At 37.9% G+C, this 17,780-nt stretch overlaps 1 long non-coding RNA gene across 1 annotated transcript in view; it reads right to left on the bottom strand.

Annotated features, from left to right (window-relative positions):
• Window positions 1–4,446: 4,446 nt before the first annotated feature.
• LOC133277215 (uncharacterized) overlaps window positions 4,447–17,780 on the bottom strand; it is a 30,710-nt gene continuing 17,376 nt past the window's right edge. The window contains exons 2-3 of the long non-coding RNA XR_009746123.1: window positions 8,156–8,236; window positions 4,447–4,626 (exon numbers count right to left, since the gene is read on the bottom strand). This is a non-coding gene — a long non-coding RNA (uncharacterized LOC133277215). The remainder of the gene's footprint in view (window positions 4,627–8,155; window positions 8,237–17,780) is intronic.

The raw sequence follows: 17,780 nt of genomic DNA, 5'->3' as shown, positions 1-17,780 counted from the left end.
TAAGCATATGTTTGATTCTGTAATGCTGAGATTCTACTACTCTGTTTTTCTATTTCAGGTGTCTTCCCTGAAAGTTTAACAGTTGCCAAACTTAAAAATTTGCTAAACTTAAGGTAATCATGGCTCTGTTCAACACCTCAGTTTGACTCTTCATTTCTCAATGAGTTTTCATTATGATTTTTTGGTGAGTTCTCATACAAGAAATTTTAGCGTCAAGTTTTAGGCAAAAGAATTTTAGGATGAAGTTACTTTTTCTTACTCAAGATTTCACAATACTATCTTGTGAATCCTGCACCACTACACACTGTGACTGGCAAAACATTAATTTTTTGAGTCGTTTTCTTCTTTTGCAGCACTGTAGAAGCTTCAGTTGAAAGCGAGTCTTTAGGCAGCTTAATGATAGCAATGTGCAGGTTTAAAAAAAATACATCTGTCACAAGCCACTAGATATCAAAATACAATAAAATACTTTGGTGTTCTTTGCATTGCAAATTGGTACATAATTTATAGAAAACAGGTTTCTGTAGGGAGTGAGTTCTACCATCAGCTAAAAGAACACTATTTGATGTGCAGATATACTGCCATAGTGCTAGTCATTTTAACGTAATCCATTATTTATACCTGTAAAAATAGTGATTGCAGGACACAATTTCTAAGCTTTCTTTTTGAGTGCCTCTTTCACAGTGTGACAAAATTTGTCTGTCAATACCTCTTTCTGTAAGAGAAAGCTGAACATACAAATTTTCTGGATGTAGTCTAAAACTATATTTCAGACCAGTCATGAAGGAATCGTTAATTCTTGAGGAGCATTTCTTCTAAACAGGTAGTTCTTGTGTACAAGCTGGTTCCCTCTCTAGTCTGACCAAATGCAGAGGATCATAGAGTGTAATTAAGAACATTGATTGTCTCTGTATGGGTATACATATGTGTATGTGTATGCATGTACATATACACACACATCTATGTACAGAATGATCTTTCTGAGGAGAATAATTGCAACTGAAGTCTTTTAGAGCTGAAAATACATTCTACAGTATTACCCCAAAAGCTGCCTGCTATGGTGAAAAACCTGCTATAATGCTGTTAGGAAATGAATAAAAATGGAGAATGCAGGACACAAAGGAAGCAACATCTAGAGGTTAAAAATATTTGTCAAACTCATTTGTAATCACATCTGAGAATATTTGTATGAGAAGACATCATGTACTATGATCTCAAGAAATAATTCTTTGAATCACAGAGGCATTATGAAAACTCTGTTTTCCTCATCTCAGCCTTACAGGAAACACAGGTTTTGCACAATGCTTTTAGAAACCTTGAAAATAACATTTTAGACATGAGTTTCAGATCAGATTGGGGTGTATATGACAATACACACAGCTATGTAAAATAAGGAAGACAACCTAATCAAGTACCAGCCAGTCTCTGATAAGTCTGTGGATATATAGGAAGCAAGTATCAGCTTTGAAAAGAATCTTCATAAAACTTTCAAAACTTGTCTTATTAACACTGTACGTGAGATAAGACACCTCCATGAAAATGTTAAGATGACAAATATATTAAGGCAATAAGATACAACTACACATTATCTATTGAGATATTATTCTAGAATAAGTTCAACAAATAACCTAGAGCTAACCTGTTTTCAGAAAAGTTTAGATTCTGAATACAAATGGGTCATTAAGTTCAACAAAGTAAATTGCAAGGTCCTACACCTGGGTAGGGGCAATCAATTTTTATGTTGAGGACACCAGAACTGTACACAATACTCCAGGTGAGGTCTCACAAGAGCAGAGTAGAGAGGCAAGATCACCTCCTTCAACCTGCTGGTCACGCTCCTTTTGATGCAGCCCAGGATACAGTTGGCTTTCTGGGCTGCGAGCGCACACTGAAGCCGGCTCATGTTCATTTTCTCATCGACCAACACCCCCAAGTCCTTCTCCGCAGGGCTGCTCTGAATCTCTTCTCTGCCCAACCTGCAGCTGTGCCTGGGATTGCTCCCACCCAGGTGTAGGACCTTGCACTTGTCATGGTTAAACTTCATGAGGTTGGCATCAGCCCACCTCACAAGCGTGTCAAGGTCCCTCTGGATGGCATTCCTTCCCTCCAGCGTATCAACCAAACCACACAGCTTGGTGTCATCGGCAAACTTGCTGAGGGCGCACTCAATCCCACTGTCCATGTCAGCGATGAAGATGTTGAACAAGACTGGTCCCAACACCGATCCCTGAGGGGTGCCACTCATTACTGGTCTCCAGCCGGACATTGAGCCATTGACCACAGCTCTTTACTTGCGAAAGACTGGCGCTACTGATCAACTTCCAAAAATTTTTTGAACATTAACAGCTGTCAAAGTATAAACAGTTAATTGCCTTTCGTAGTTATAACCTTGTCTTCATTCTTCCAAAGTAATACATTCAGAAAATATCCGCCTCTTCAAGCAACCAGCCTTATTTCAGTGGGGGATATTGGATCTGAGTCTATCTAGTACAATTTCAAGACAGTGAAACTGCAACTGATAGAAACTTCAACATGATTAGAACGATCTGTTATCCCCACATATAAACTTCTCTGGTTTTTATTTTTTTCCCTGTGTAGTAGACCTCCTTTTATTACTTTAATGGCTACATTTAAGGCGGAAAGTGAAATGATTTTTGGGGTAATGTTTTAGTGTCTGTTTCACAATGGTTTTTATTGAGCTGTAAAGCACTGCATGCATAGAAAAAAGAAGGTGCATTTTAGAAATAAAACTATTAAGTAACATTATCTTGCCATGGATCATTCCCACTGGGATAGAGGCACCATTTGAAAAGCATAACTGAATTCAATTAAAATATGATAAATTTTGATCTCCACCTTACCCACACTTTCAGCATTGCATGCTGATCAAAAAGCTAATAAAAGCATGACTGTTTATGTTTAGCAGCTTTCGCCTGATCACATATTGTACAACACGTTCATATTTTTCCCTGGCTACTTACAGTAGGGAATAACTTGAGTATAACAGCCTTCTCATATGTCCTACATGGCGACATATGTGTGGATGGACACATATGTCCCCATACCTAATTACCAATCTGCGGTCCATCAGTAACAATCACTATTACTTGTCATTCCCCAGAAGACACGCTTTTGCATATCATGGCAAGAGCAAGTGGAGTCCAGATGGGAGAATGAAATGACTGTTTATATCTGACACAAAATCACAGAAATGTGTGTCCAAAGTAAAATTCACAGAAACAACTTCATTATATTTTTTTCTGTGGGACAAATCCAGAAACTGCATGTATCTTCTTTTCTGTAAGCAGACACCGACAGAAACATTGGAGATATGCGTAATTATCTTGAAATGACTGTTTCCTGATTCTCTCTGAAGAAAATGGAAACTACTCCAGTTAATTGAGAGTTAAATTAGTATGCATTTCTGAAATACAGGCCCCATATCCATGTCGCAGGTCACTAGATCCCATGATCTGCACACAGGAGATTAACAACATCTTTTGAAGTATATTGGTTTTCCTATCACATATATGAACACTGTTTAATATAGAAAAGTAATACTAAAACCCAGGTACACAGTAGGGAAAGACCATTTCTGCTTTACAGATGGCCAGCTGAGACATGAAGAAACTACGTGATTTTTCCCAGTGTCAGACAAGAAACCTGTGTCAGAATGGAGCAAATTTAGGCCTTCTGAATCTTGGCTGATTTTCTGAGCTGTCAAACTATTTTTCTTTTCTGATATGAATAAACTTCTGGTTGCAAAGTGGATTGGTAAAAGCATCATGGGATTAAAGACAAAAAAAGAGAAGAATCATCTGACACAGTATAATATAACCTGTATAGCAGCTGCCTTCTCCAGAATTATATCCCAAAATCTTATATAAAGTTAAATAACACACTAATTAAAAAAAGAAAAAGAAGCAGAAGAAAAACTAAGTACCTTAGACAAAAAGATGTTTCAACTGAGGCATGAAAATAAATGTAGGTAATAATTATCACTTATGCAATTCTTTTCATCTGCAAAATGCTGTATAAATATTACTTTCAAAACCCTCACAACACCTCAGGAGGTGGGTAAATATTAAGCATAATGTAAAAAGTTATGCCCTCATATGATATAAACCAATTTTCCCTCTGGAAAAAAAAAAGGGTGGAAGGCAAAAAAAGTTTATTTAAAGCACCTGAGCTAGCCACATTCTAAAGAAAAAACCCTATACTGCCATCCAAGAGGGTTGTAATTCTCACAGGCATACATGAGCTAGCTTTAATTAATCTAGCACAGACTCAGCACATGTATGGCAACTAGGGTTCAACAAGGCTACAAAGTCTATTCCAGATTCCAGGCAAATAGTGTAGGACAGTTAGCCTGGATTGCATTCAGCACTAAGTGGTCATTAGCAGGATACAAATTAGCTAATTAAAAGCAGACGTGAGTACCTTGTTCAAAGGGTCCTCATACATCTATAATGTAGCATGAGCAGATCCAAAGCTGAGGCTGAAACTGTAGAGCTGGCTCCGAAGTTTTCTCCAACAGCTCAGAAGCAGCTATGCAGGCACACACAGTGAGGCTATTTCACACATGATGGAGCTGCAGTGGAGATGGAGCTTTTACACCTGCAGAGCCTGCCAAAATAATGTAAAAGGGCAAAAGGGAAGGTGGTAAGTCTAATCAAAGACAAAGTTTTGGGCTGAATAAAACACTTAACTGCGTGGAAAATTCCATTAGATTGATTAGATACTTGCCTTAGGGCCCTCTTAAAACACCTGTTTAAAAAATAATAATAAAAAAAAAGATAGCTTTTGCAATGCGGCTTAAAAATATTGGCAAAGCAGGAAATGGAGCTTATTAGAGCTCAAATTAGATCTGAGATTTATGTGAAGAACATTTGGTCTCTTTAAAAGGCCTGCTTAATCCCTAGATGGCTTTTATTATTTCTATTATTATTATTTATTTATACAGTGGCATGGTATACATGGCACTTTACAGACAAATAAAGAAAAAACATTGGTCCTCCCCCAGAGAGTTTACAATACCTGTTCAGGCAAAGAGTCAAGTACAGGAGTAACTTTTTTTATAGAATAGCCTCCCTGGGAACCAATGAGATTTAAAGAACAACAAAAAAAATCAACTTACTGACATGATTCCGCCTTCCAGATCAGACCCTCTAGTCTCAGACATTCAGTCTTAAGTCACAAGTGTAGAACCCAGTTCACAGGAGTAACTACCTGAGTTTCAGTAATTTCTGTTGAGTGAATCTCAGTGTTTTGTTCCAGGTTATGGATGATAAACATAAGCAAAAGCAATAAAGGGGTGAAGATAAACTGGTTTGTACTGCTAAGTTAGTTTCAGTGAGAGTCTTTCACTAGTATTTGTAATATTTTCTCAATTGGAGGAGTGAAAATAGTCAGTGATTGAGAAACAGCTACAGGAGGCCGTTTAATGCAAAACAGGGAAGCTGCAGTTTTTTTGTTACTTCTTACTGTACACTAGTGTTAACGAGCTGTTTCTTTAGGGATGACTGACCAGATCTCTCCATCTCTACTCTCAGACTTCTGAATTTGAATATTATTATAGTGAATGTATTATATTTCAGGTATAAACTTGAAGTAATATTGTGTGGAAGTGTTCTTTCTTATTTTACTTTTCAAAAGCACTTATGGTTCTGTTAAAAAAACCTATATACTGTTGGTTTCTCTGGAAGATGACAGGATACTATTCTCCTTCTTACCTTCATGATGCCCCTATTTCTGTGAATGGAAAATTGGAGCTACCTCAAGTGACTTCTCTTTTGGAGGGTAGTGATGACTAGTCCAAATGTACAGCCCTATTTGCCTGCATATAAACTTTTAATAACGTTCATTAAACTTTATTAGAATTGTACATGCAGCCAGATCAGGGTTACAAATTAAAACCTCAATCCAGCAAACACTTAAGGAGCTTTATTCATTTGAGCAAAAAAAATTTCTATACTCGCACACTTAAACTGAATCTGAAACCTAAACAAAATCCCTTTTTGTTTAGTCCTCTGATATTAAACTTAGAAACATACAGTCAAGAAAGAAATTACATGTTACTACTGCACAAAGGAGCAAACCACTCCCCAACTTTTTTGAAACTGCATTTTTAAAAATTATCACTATGTATAAAAAAATTTCTGATGCAACAGGGTTGGAAACACCAATGAACAAATGAAATATGACCATATGCATGTAACGATATACAAAAGTCCTGGTCAACAGGGACACTGAAGTCTGAAGAGGCTTTGCAATAGTCTTTATGGGCAAAAGGATCAAACCAACAGAGCCTGATCTGAGGGCCCTGTGAAGCCAGTAAGATTTTCCCCATTGATAAGGTTTGAATCAGATGTACAGTGACAAACAGAACTGTAGGTAAAGATGCAGCCATAAAAGCCATAAAGAATTTTTAAAGACAACAAACATAAGTGTCATAAAGCCAAGGTCAAACTCCCATCAACCAGACAAGTATGTGTGAGTTATACCTTTTAGGCCTAAATACAGTATTCATTGGTATTGATTTACCTTGAAACAAAAGATAAATTAATCAATTTATTTTAAAAATATGGTTCTATTAATTGAGTAATTTCCTTTGACAAATATTTCCTAAACCCATTAGCAGTTATACTATTTTTTTGTTTATATCTGACATGAGACTATGTATCATTATTCATGCATAGTCTGATTCTGATACCTTGTTTACAATTTGTTTTGTATATTTTGTTATGTAAGCAAGAATTAATATACTCAGAAATGGAAGAAATATGCTATATTATCTTTGACTACATTTTTTTTTAATATGGCTGTCGTGGTTTAAACCCAGTCAGGTAACTCGTTCACTCACTCCCAGTGAGTGGTGCCGAGATGACAACAATCGAGGTCCGTGTCCCCCCCCCCCCCCCCCACCGGGGTTCTCCCCTTCCCCACTCCCGGAGGAACGGGGAGGAGGATCGAAAAAAGTGCAACTCCCGCGGGTTGAGACAAGAACAGTCCAGCAAGCAATGTACACAAATCACCACCGCTACTATCAACTACAACAATGATAAGGGAAAATAACAAGGGAAGAGAATACGATACCACCGGCCAAGAAAATGAGTTCCACCCAGAAGCCCGTGTCCTTCCGGGTAACTCCCAGTCACCCCCCACCCCGGCCATGACGTGCTGTGGTATGGAATACCTCGCTGGATAGCCCGGGTCAGGCGCCCCGTCTCTGCTTCCTCCCGGCTTCCCCTCCTCCCTGGCAGAGCATGAGCCTCACAGAGTCCTTGGTCAGGGTAAACATCACTTAACAACAACTGAAAACATCGGCTTCACCAACACTGTTCTCAGGCTGGAAGTCAAAACACAGCACTGCACCAGCTACCACAAAGGAAAAAAAAAACATGACTGCTACTGCTGAGCCCAGGACAATGACACACATCATCTTTAAGTTACGGACAACATTCAAGATAGTCTGAGTTAAACATAAATAAATACACATATGGGCAAGGACAAATATGCTAACTGGAAAATTCTATAGAATACAGGCTTGCATATGGGTACATTAAGCATGTGTACCTATAAAAGCAATGGAAATCATAATCTGACTCCAAATTTTCGAATAAGCATAAAAAATTGTCTAGCTTAGATAATAACAGTCACAGGCTGCTCTCCTACAGCAACTAGGTGACAAAACCTCAGATCTTCCATTTCAGTTTCTGCACATGGGAACACCCCATCACAATTAGTACACTCTTTTCTAAATACTAGCACCCTCCAGTGTGCACACCCAGTAACATACACCTATCCCTTGTTTGGTGAGCTTCCTACTGCAAAGATAACCCACCACGCAGGAATGCAGATTAGATGTGAAGTAGCAGACGTTTTCATACAAACCCAGGTTTGCACAATTCCAGTGATGGAAGTATATAAAGACCTGGCAATTCTGACAGAGTAATTCAGATGAGAAATTGCTGTGAAAATTTGGAGACTTGCCTTCAGATGTATCATTTCTAAGGCAACCAGGTTTCCTGTCCTCACTTTTTTCTTCCATTGCTGCTTCTCTTAGTCATTTTCAACTAGCGTTACATGAGTGAAGTTCTCAGACCACCTGGACTCAATACAACCTACTTGAGTCTTTTCCTTTTGACTATCATACCTTTTTATCATGGTAAGTCACAGAGCCTGAAGCCTTTCATCACGTGTAGGCAGGCATCTCCCATGAAAGTCTTTTTGTTAACTGCGAGGAAAAAAGGACAAAAGCATTTTTTCTTTTTTTTTTTTTTTTGTTCTGATACAAAAGAATGTTTCTATTAAGTAGCTGAATTGAGAGTATGATGACTCAAAAAGGTAAGTACCATGTAACTGATTTATGTTCATTCCTGTGTTTCCTATTGCAATTTAGTTTTGATAATTCTTGTTATTTTGGATTTCGAGTATATGGAATGACAGGAAAAAAATTTAATGTTCAGAATGCTGAGACTCCCTGACTAGTTAATAATCCAGGTGTTTGTTTCTTTTTCTTTTATCCTTAGTCATAATTATATTTCTCTCTCAATAGTTAGCTTGGTTTTTATTTATTTTTATTATGTTTGGGTTTTTTAGAAAATATATGCAATTATTATTGATTTGGGCCTACATATAATAGTATGGTTTTGTGGCATTTTAAGTTCTCATATTCACATCAAGGGAAGATGAAATAGATAAAACATCTCTGAAGGAATTGTCTATGGTAGTAACTAGGTTGTAAAGTCTGACCTTATGAAACGAACCTATGTGGTTCAGTTGAAACATTGAAGGGAAGCAATGGCATCCAGAGGGACCTTGACACGCTTGAGAGGTGGGCCAATTCCAGACTTGTGAAGTTCAACCAAGCCAATTGCAAGGTCCTACACCTGGCTAGGGGCAATCACAGGCACAGCTACAGGTTGAGTGGAGAAGTTCAAAGCAGCCCTGCGGAGGAGGACTTCGAGTTGTTGGTCAATGAGAAAGTGAACATGAGCTGGCTTCACTGTGCGCTTGCAGCCCAGAAAGCCAACCGTATCCTGGGCTGCATTAAAAGGAGCTTGACCAGCAGGTCAAAGGAAGTGATCCTGCCCCTCTACCCTGCTCCCACGAGACCTCAGTTGGAGCACTCTTTGCAGTTCTGATGTCCTTAACATAAGAAGGACATGGAGCTTTTGAAACAAGTCCAAAGAAGGGCCACAAGGATGATCAAGGGGCCATGAGCACCTCCTGTATTAAGACAGGCTGAGAAAGTTGGGGCTGTTGAGCCTGGAGAAGAGAAGGCTGCGTGGAGACCTCATAGCAGCCTCTCAGTATCTGAAGGGGGCCCTATAAGGATGCTGGAGAGGGACTCTTCATCAGGGACTGTGGCAGTAGGACAAGGGCTGATGGGTTTAAACCTAAACAGGGGAAGTTGAGGTTAGATATAAGGAAGGTGTTCTTTACTGTGAGAATGGTGAGGCACTGGAAAAGGTTGCCCAAGGAAGTGGTAAATGTGCCATCCCTGGAAGTGTTCAAGGCCAAGCTGGGCAGAGCCTTGGGTGATATAGTCTAGTGTAAGGCGCCCCTGCCCATGGCAGGGGTGCTGGAACTAGATGATCTTAAGTTGCTTTCCAACCTTAACTATTTTATAATTCTATTATTCTATTTTATTATTCTATGATTCTGTAAGTTATGTAATGAACATTGTAAACTAGACTGTTGGAGCTCTATGGTATTTCAGGGCCTGTCACGCTATGCCTTCTGAATGCTCCTCGGATTATGAAAATGGTCTAACCTGTCTTGAAACTAAAACTAAATTTTATTCCTACTGATCTACTGACAGCATCAGATTCTAAGGGCAGCTGTGACTTAACAGAACCCAGACAATGTTCATCCAGGTACCTCTTTTCCTTTTCAGAATTTCTATTGCAATGTAATGTTTAACCAAGAAACCACTACCGTTAAATTGTTTAATTTGTTTATAATTAAGAGAATATATTTCTCATCTAAATGTTTTATTAATATCACTACAGATATTGCCAGTAGCATCTTACAGTCATATTTTCAATTAAGTCCCACAGATCTTCAAAGTTATTTATGTGCTCAAATTCTAATGAAAGTATTCTGCAAAGCAGCCGCCTAATGTCTTTCAGGATGTAACTTGAAATCTTACTGGACTTTTACAGATAGATTAGTTTTGATGCACAGGGTCTTAAGTAATGTAGCCATTTTTGAAATCTGTGTCTTTGGTCTGCCATATAATTGATCTAGAACAATGATCCAACATGTTGACAACATCTTCCAGCCTAATCTGGCCCTGGAGGTGAGTCTGAGATAGATGTGTCTGTGAAAGCAAATCATCTGTATAGAAATCAATAAAATGATGCAAAAATATAATAAGAAAACACTCACAGGAGGCCTACTAATAGGTTTTGCAACTCTTCCTTTATATTTAGATTTATCAGTAAACAAGGAACCATCACTGTCTATTACCGGGCACATAATCTTCAAGGCTGTACTTTTTGATTATACAATTTTCATGAACATTGCCTCTAATCAAAGTACCTTACCTGCTAATTCATGTCCTGACATCGCATTTCAGAAGAGGTAGCTGGATTTTTGACTGCTTTGCAATATAATGAGTAGAGCTTGGATGCTCATATTGTAACATACTTTCAAATGGAAAATTATCTTACTCTTAACTCCAGAATTATGATCTGTTTCCAGAATATTGAAATCTCAATATTCTCTTTTCACGAGTAAGGTCAATATAATTTTGTTCCCTATTTAGGATCATGTCCTGGGTTTAGCAGTAGCAGTCAATTTTTCTCCTTCTTAGTAGCTGGTGCAGTGCTGTGTTTTGATTTTCAGCCTGGGAACAGTGCTGATAACACCGATGTTTTCAGTTGTTGCTAAGTCATGTTTACCCTGACCAAGGACTTTGTGAGGCTCATGTTCTGCCAGGGAGGAGGGGAAGCCAGGAGGAAGCAGAGACAGGACACCTGAAACAAACTAACCAAAGGGGTATTCCATACCACAGCACGTCGTGCCTGGGGAGGGGTAACTGGCTTCTGGGTTGGACTCGTTTTTCGGCGGGTGTTATTGTATTCTCTTCCCTTGTTATTTTCTGTTATCATTGTTGTCGTTGGTGGTAGCGGTGGTGATTTGTGTTGTACATTGGTTGCTGGACTGTTCTTGTCTCAACCCATGGGAGTTGCACTCTTTCGATCCTCCTCCCCATCCCTCCGGGAGCGGGGAAAAGGAGAGCTGGTGCGGGGGAGGGGGCCTCAATTCCTTCCAGCCCGGCACCACTCACTGGGAGTGAGTGAACAAGCTGTCTGGCTAGGGTTTAAACCATGACACATCATGAGATAATTCAGGTTGAACGGGGCCTCAGGAGGCATGTAGTCCTACCACCTGCTCAAAGTAGGTTCAGCTGTGGTCAGTGAAGAGCACTCAGGATTTATCCAGTTTGATCTTGAAAATCTGTAAGGATGAAGACTGCATAACCTCTCTGGACAACCTATGCCCCTGCTTGGCTTGCCTTAGTGGGAAAAAGGTTTCTCTTCATTTTCATCCTGAACCTTTCTTGTTCCTCCTTGTGCTTGCTGCTTCTCACCCTCCCACCATGCATCACTGTGAAGAGCCTGGCTCCATGCCCTCATGAACCCCCTTGCAGGCACAGGGGACTGCTATGAGGTCCCCCAAAAACTTTACCTTCTCCAGCTGGACAAGTCCCAAAACCTCAGGCACCTGCAGTGGTTCTTCACTGAACTCACAACAAGCTTGCCAATGTCTTTCTGGTTTTTGTTGATATTTACAAATAAACAACAGCAGTTATCACAAAGTAATGGGTAAAATTAAATCCCAGAATCCAGTGATGTCTTCTGCTTGAAAAAATGGGGTTTCGCAGGGCTGAGATGTCACAGGTAGATTCTTTTTTAATGCCTACCTCTGGCACACTCTATTTCTGAGTTTGCTCATTCTTACCTTTGATATTTATAATGTCTCCCCCTCTTCTAGATATTTAATGACTTACATGTTCCCAAGTCACTTGAGAAAAAATGTTGACATAATAAAATTTTTGTGCTTCAAAGTAATAGGAACAATGGAGAGATGGTACTTATTAAAATATGATTACTGACTTGAACTGTATAGAATGGACATACTTATAAGAGAAAATTCTTGTCCTCCCAGGAGCAAAGCTGTATATTCACTTTTGTTTTCAGTTCCAAATAGCAGGAATGTTAAACTGGAAAATGCACTTATTTTCAATTATGGCACTTTTCTGTGCTTCTTACTTTTCCAGTGGTTTAACTTAACTGCAGCCCAGAGAGGCTGGATGAGAGCAGTGAGAGATGACATCATATCTGTCTGAATTAACAAGGTGATAAAGAAGTACTGTAAGTTCAGCTGAATGGATCAAGAAGTAAGTAGAAATATAGTTTCCCATAGCTGCCTAAGACAAATCATGAGAACTCCTGTCTTTGGAAAAAAATCTCCTTTAAACCAAGACTAATTAATTTCACATTCTTGTTTTTTGTACATATTCATACTTTTTATGGTTCCTTAACCTGAATTTTTTTTGACTTTTTAAATTTTAATGTGTTATATGCCTTTATGTTAATAAATAACTGCTAGGGTTGTTTTTTCCACTTTATTTTTCTACTATTCACACCATACCTACTTCTACATATTTACATTTATTACAAATGCTCTGCCTGCTGTACCTACAAATTATAGAATGTTGTCTATATGTTCTACCAGGGTTTTTTAATTTCCCTGAAAAATACTTTCATTCACCACGTACCAATAATTGTAACCAACTCTTATTTTCAGTCAATAGAAAAATGTTCACAACTAAAGCATTATCTTTCATTTCAACATGTACAATGAAGATGTGGTTTTGCTGGTATGTATCATGTTTAGAGCTGAGAAACAAGAGTCTAGAAAACAACTCCCATCCTTGACTTGGTCACCAGGTTCCTTTCTGATCTTGAACACATCAAATAAAACTTAAGCTAAAACTTTGTCTTCACAGTTTCTTTATATTAGATTGAGATGCGCTGTATGAGGGACTGAAGCTGCCCTTCAGGGACTCTTAGTGCCATGATGTTACAATGACAGCCTGACTTGCCTCCTGCCACCCCAGAAGAATTGAAAAAGAAATCTATCCACACAGTGGAAAAGATGGCTAAGAAGTGTGTTTTCTAGGAGCTGGTTTAAAGAGTTAATTGGACTAAGAGCCAGGATTAAAAGAACTACAGTAACTCAGGATTTTGGGTCTCAGCTGATTGTCCCCAGGTTCGGCTTAGTCAAAACTACTCTGATAATTTGCAAACCCTAGGCTCTGTCTGCCCAGTTAAAGCTCATTAACAGTTCCAGAGGCATGATTCTTACAGAAACATCACAAAAGAAACATGCACAAAAGAAGGAAGAAAATGTGAGGAAAGGTAAAAGGCTTTTGACAGATGAGCTTCATGACCAAGCATATGCAATTAATAATGGGCAGTTTTAAGACTTACCTGGGCTGACAAAAGTTGGCAAGTAAACCTCACAGGTATCTCTGAGAGAGAAAGCTGTAAGGAACCCCAATTTGAGGAGATTTGTGTTACTGGGTTGAACATTCTGCAAGTAGACTGAAAATCTTGGAAAAGTCTTAATTTCCAGTTCTAAGAAAGAACTACAGAACTGGATCTGCTCCCTAAAACTGTTTTCCTGCTTCATTTATTTCTCCTGCTGTTTTCCTTCTTAATTTATTTTCCCCGCAGAGGCTTGGCCTTCAGCTCCACTCTCTAGATAAACCATATCAAGACCAGATGGGGTAATATGTAATTGCAACATCAAAGTGTGCAGATCTGTAGATGTCTCTGTAAAAAGAACCACGTAATCAACCAAGCTCAGTGTTAAAACATGGAACGTCTTTTGATTGGACATTCTGGCTGTTTGTAAGCCCTACAGTGTCAGACAGGATAGATTTATGTTTAACATTTGTTGATTGATATTTAGTAATTTTTCTATTACAAAAATAAGTGCAAGACTGCCAAGTCCTCCAGTCCATACCTTTAATTATGCTTGTTGTTAAAAGGAGAAAACTTCACCAGATCCTTGACTGACATAAATGGAATAGCATTAATTTCTCCAGGGGAAAAGTACAAACTTGAATTATGGAGTAATTAGTTCACAATATTGTGGTGGTTCATAAAGAATTCTTACAAATTAAATGGACTGCAAGTGGTCCTAATTTTTTGGTTTTTTAAGTTTTACAAATCCCATCCACTCCCATTCTTTCCAGGCTCCTTTCCTGCTCCTTAAGACTCCAGTAGACTGCAATCATAAGGGAAAAAATCCAGTACTCAGTCAATAATTGGGTGGTAATACCACTTGGCACACTTACCTGTGATAATAAGCAATGATGAAACTTATTTTCAGGTAATCTAGGTCTCAAATTGTACTTTCTATAGCTAGTTTTCACAGTTCCAGCACCAAGAATGTACAGAATTTTTACAACAGCACTTCAGAGCCTGTTTGGTATATAATTACTGACATAGTATTTTGCAACAGACCTCTAGGAATATAAGAACAGGTTTTTCATTATTTTTCATTTCAAACAGGCAAGCTGAGTAAGACAGAATAAAATACTTTTTGCAAGAGTCATACATTAAACTGGATCGGGAACAGGGGTTCTTAAATCTCTTCTCTCCTTTAACTCTGACTGCTAAACCTTTTTTTTTTTTCTGCAGCCATAAGAGCTGTCCAGGCATTGCAGACTGCTTATAAAGTTGGGTTTTTTTCTGCAGCACTGCTATTTCTCTGCAAAGTGGTAGAATATAAATATATGACTTTCACCACTGCTGTCTATATATTGTCTTTGAAGTCCTTATTTTTGTTTAATATTAGATAACTGAAGATACCACTCATAAAAGTCAGTAGCACGACATAAAGTTACCCCTCATCAAGAAAAGACCTATTCCTCTAAAAGGCACTAACAGATTCCTAATGATGCCATTTTGTTAAGGAGCCCTCACGATTCTTTACTGAAGGGTGATTTGGTGTGCAAATGATACCAAGAAATACATATTTAATACAAAGCTTTATCTGCTTTATTGATCCCATTAATACCTCACTCTGTTCCCAGAAGTGATGGCTCAGAGATCTTACTGAGTGCTACAAGAAGGGAAGAGGGAGCATGTAATGTTCCCCCAGGTCTGAGCTAGCAGTTGCCATGTTGGTGCCAAACACCTCCAGGGCTAAAAGTACCTGCTGCAGAGAATCCTTCTGCAAAGTAAAGATACACTGCATAGATCATAGATCTAAAAAGTTAGGACATAGAGAGATCAGTAAACCACATTTATCATTCTTGTGTAAGAGACTGGTTGCTTCTGCCCAGACTGCTCCTGGATAATGTGAAGGATAGTGTTAGTCAAATAAGGAAGATATTTGCAATTTGCAAATAACTGGCAATAACCTAAGCAAAAATTAAGATGACTACATTATTTTCTTGCTCTTTCACCAGAAATCTCCTATGTTAACACTCATTCCCAAGCAAAGCTTTTCCACCATATGCATCTGACAGAATCTATCATCTGATAGATGTTTCAGTTTCACCCCCCACCAAAAAAAAAAAAAAAATCAGTTAATTTGTGATGGAATATTTCTTAGACTATTTGCATAGCTGAGTTAGGCCACAAATGATGGGAAAGGCTGATAACTGCAAGGTTTTATCTATACAAAGGAGAAATGTAAGTATTTGTTTTCTGAGACTGGAGCTAGTTGACTCAGTCTGGTGGCACATACCTAAGGTATAAATCTCATTCAACAAAACTATGAGTCTTTCTCCTGAACTTTTATTGCGTTGGTGGATCATGAGCTATAAGTTAACAGACATTTCTAAAAATTGTTTTAAAACCAAATACATCGTTACTTAGGATAACATTAATACGATGAAAAAAAATCCTAATTTGAATACAGAACTAACAGGCATGAAAGAACAGAGATATGACAGAAAAAATGGAACTTGAGTCTATTTCTAACACACAAAAGAACTACCATCTTCCTATCATATGGTGATTAAGCTTTGTCAACCATGCAACAATTGCTGCCCTTGTTTATTTTTTTGCATTGTCAAAAATAGAAGCTGCCTTTCAAATGCAAAAATGTAAAAGTCACCATAATTAAAGGAAATGCTACAAATTCCTATTAACTAAATTAAAATTAAAAAAGTAAAAAAAAAAGGAAAAAAGGAAAGAAGGAAGGAAGGAAGGAAGTTTAAAGCCTAGATGTTTAGACAGCCCTGCAAGCCCCCTTGTGACCTTACTCTGATATTTAACAAAACATTAATCTTCTTGCCAGCAATTATAAAGAATACAGTGATGTAGTTGGGACTCAGTGAGTGAGTAATAGTAATTCCATTGTTCTCTCTTATTTATGCCTTGGCTGTACCAGGCAGATGAGGTAAGTTGGGGTGTTTTATATATTATTATTCTGAACTGGCAATACATAAAGGCTGATTACACAAATATCTGTCTGTTTCTGAAGCACTGTTTCACACCACTTTCCAGCTCATGATCAAAGCGTTTCAACATTTTATTACGAAATCATGAATCCCCACTTAGTTTGCATATGAATTATAGTCTTTTTTTTTAAAAAAAAAACCCTGGTGTACAACAGTGACAGTGCCTTTTGAACTAAGGAACAAAACAAGGTGTTACACATTGCTTCTTGAAGGCAATGACTTGCTGAATAATTCTGTTTGTTGGAGCACAGTCCAACCTCCCAATTGAATACAAAAAGCCTTGAGACCAAAGATTTCTTTTTTTCTTTTTTTTTTTTTTCTGTGAACAGGCCAACAATTTTGTTTCACTCACTAGAAAAAAAGAAAAAAGCAGAACCCTATCAAGAAATTGAGAAAATGTTGCCATGTAGCTGCAATTATAACAAATCTAAGAGAGCTTCCTTCTGTATTTCTGAAATGCAATAGTTATACTAAAAAATTTTTAAAAAGGCATGTTTTCAGTTAATAATATCCCATTGTGCAAACCTTACATTGTGAAAGGTTCCATGTGGGTTCTATATACGTGTCATAAAGCACACTAAAAGAATGGTAAAAAGGAGGCAAAGCATACCCTAAAGTTATAAGCTGGTATCCTGCACCTATTTCTTAGGGGAACTGTTATGGTATCTTTAAGTTCACATTTACTATATTTCAAGGATCGACTTCATAACAAAACCCACAATGCTCAATCTTTCTGCTTCAGGAAGAAGAGGGGTTAAGGTATCCATTCAATTTTTTTACCCTTTAAGAAACTTGTATTTGAAAGTCTTAGAACTGTAAATCACGGATTAGAATTCCTCTGACTTTTACAAGAACATCTAATTGTTGATGCTTATGCTAACATGCATGTTTCTGTATGACGTTCTTTTAAATATACCGTGAACATACATGTGTTTTCCTTCACAGTAGTCCAAAAAGTGTGCCATTCTTATAAAATATTTTTATATTCTAAGGATTTTTTCAAGTTTGCTTTACAGAATACAATCATGAACTGTAAACAATCTTATAAATAGAAAAAAACATTTTATTAGGCTTTACTGTCAGTGATTTGCAACTATTCATTTTGTTGAAAGTCTGCCATTTGTGCCACTTCAGTCAAAGCAGGAGTTGGTTGTAATTTTTGGCCTCTTTTATTTGCAATGTTATCTTCTCCTTCTGCTCACTTCTCTGTATTGGCAGAGACAGATTCAGCTCATGTTTATAAATCTGATAATGTCACCAAATCAATATTTAAGGTGGGAGG

Source organism: Pezoporus flaviventris, unplaced genomic scaffold (assembly GCF_033815535.1).
Source record: "Pezoporus flaviventris isolate CSIRO_AGI_PZ_B2104156 unplaced genomic scaffold, CSIRO_AGI_Pfla_v1 ptg000054l, whole genome shotgun sequence".
Classification (NCBI taxonomy): Eukaryota; Metazoa; Chordata; class Aves; order Psittaciformes; family Psittacidae; genus Pezoporus; species Pezoporus flaviventris.
Note: the sequence above shows the minus strand (reverse complement) of the source record. Positions and strands in the feature narration are given on the sequence as shown.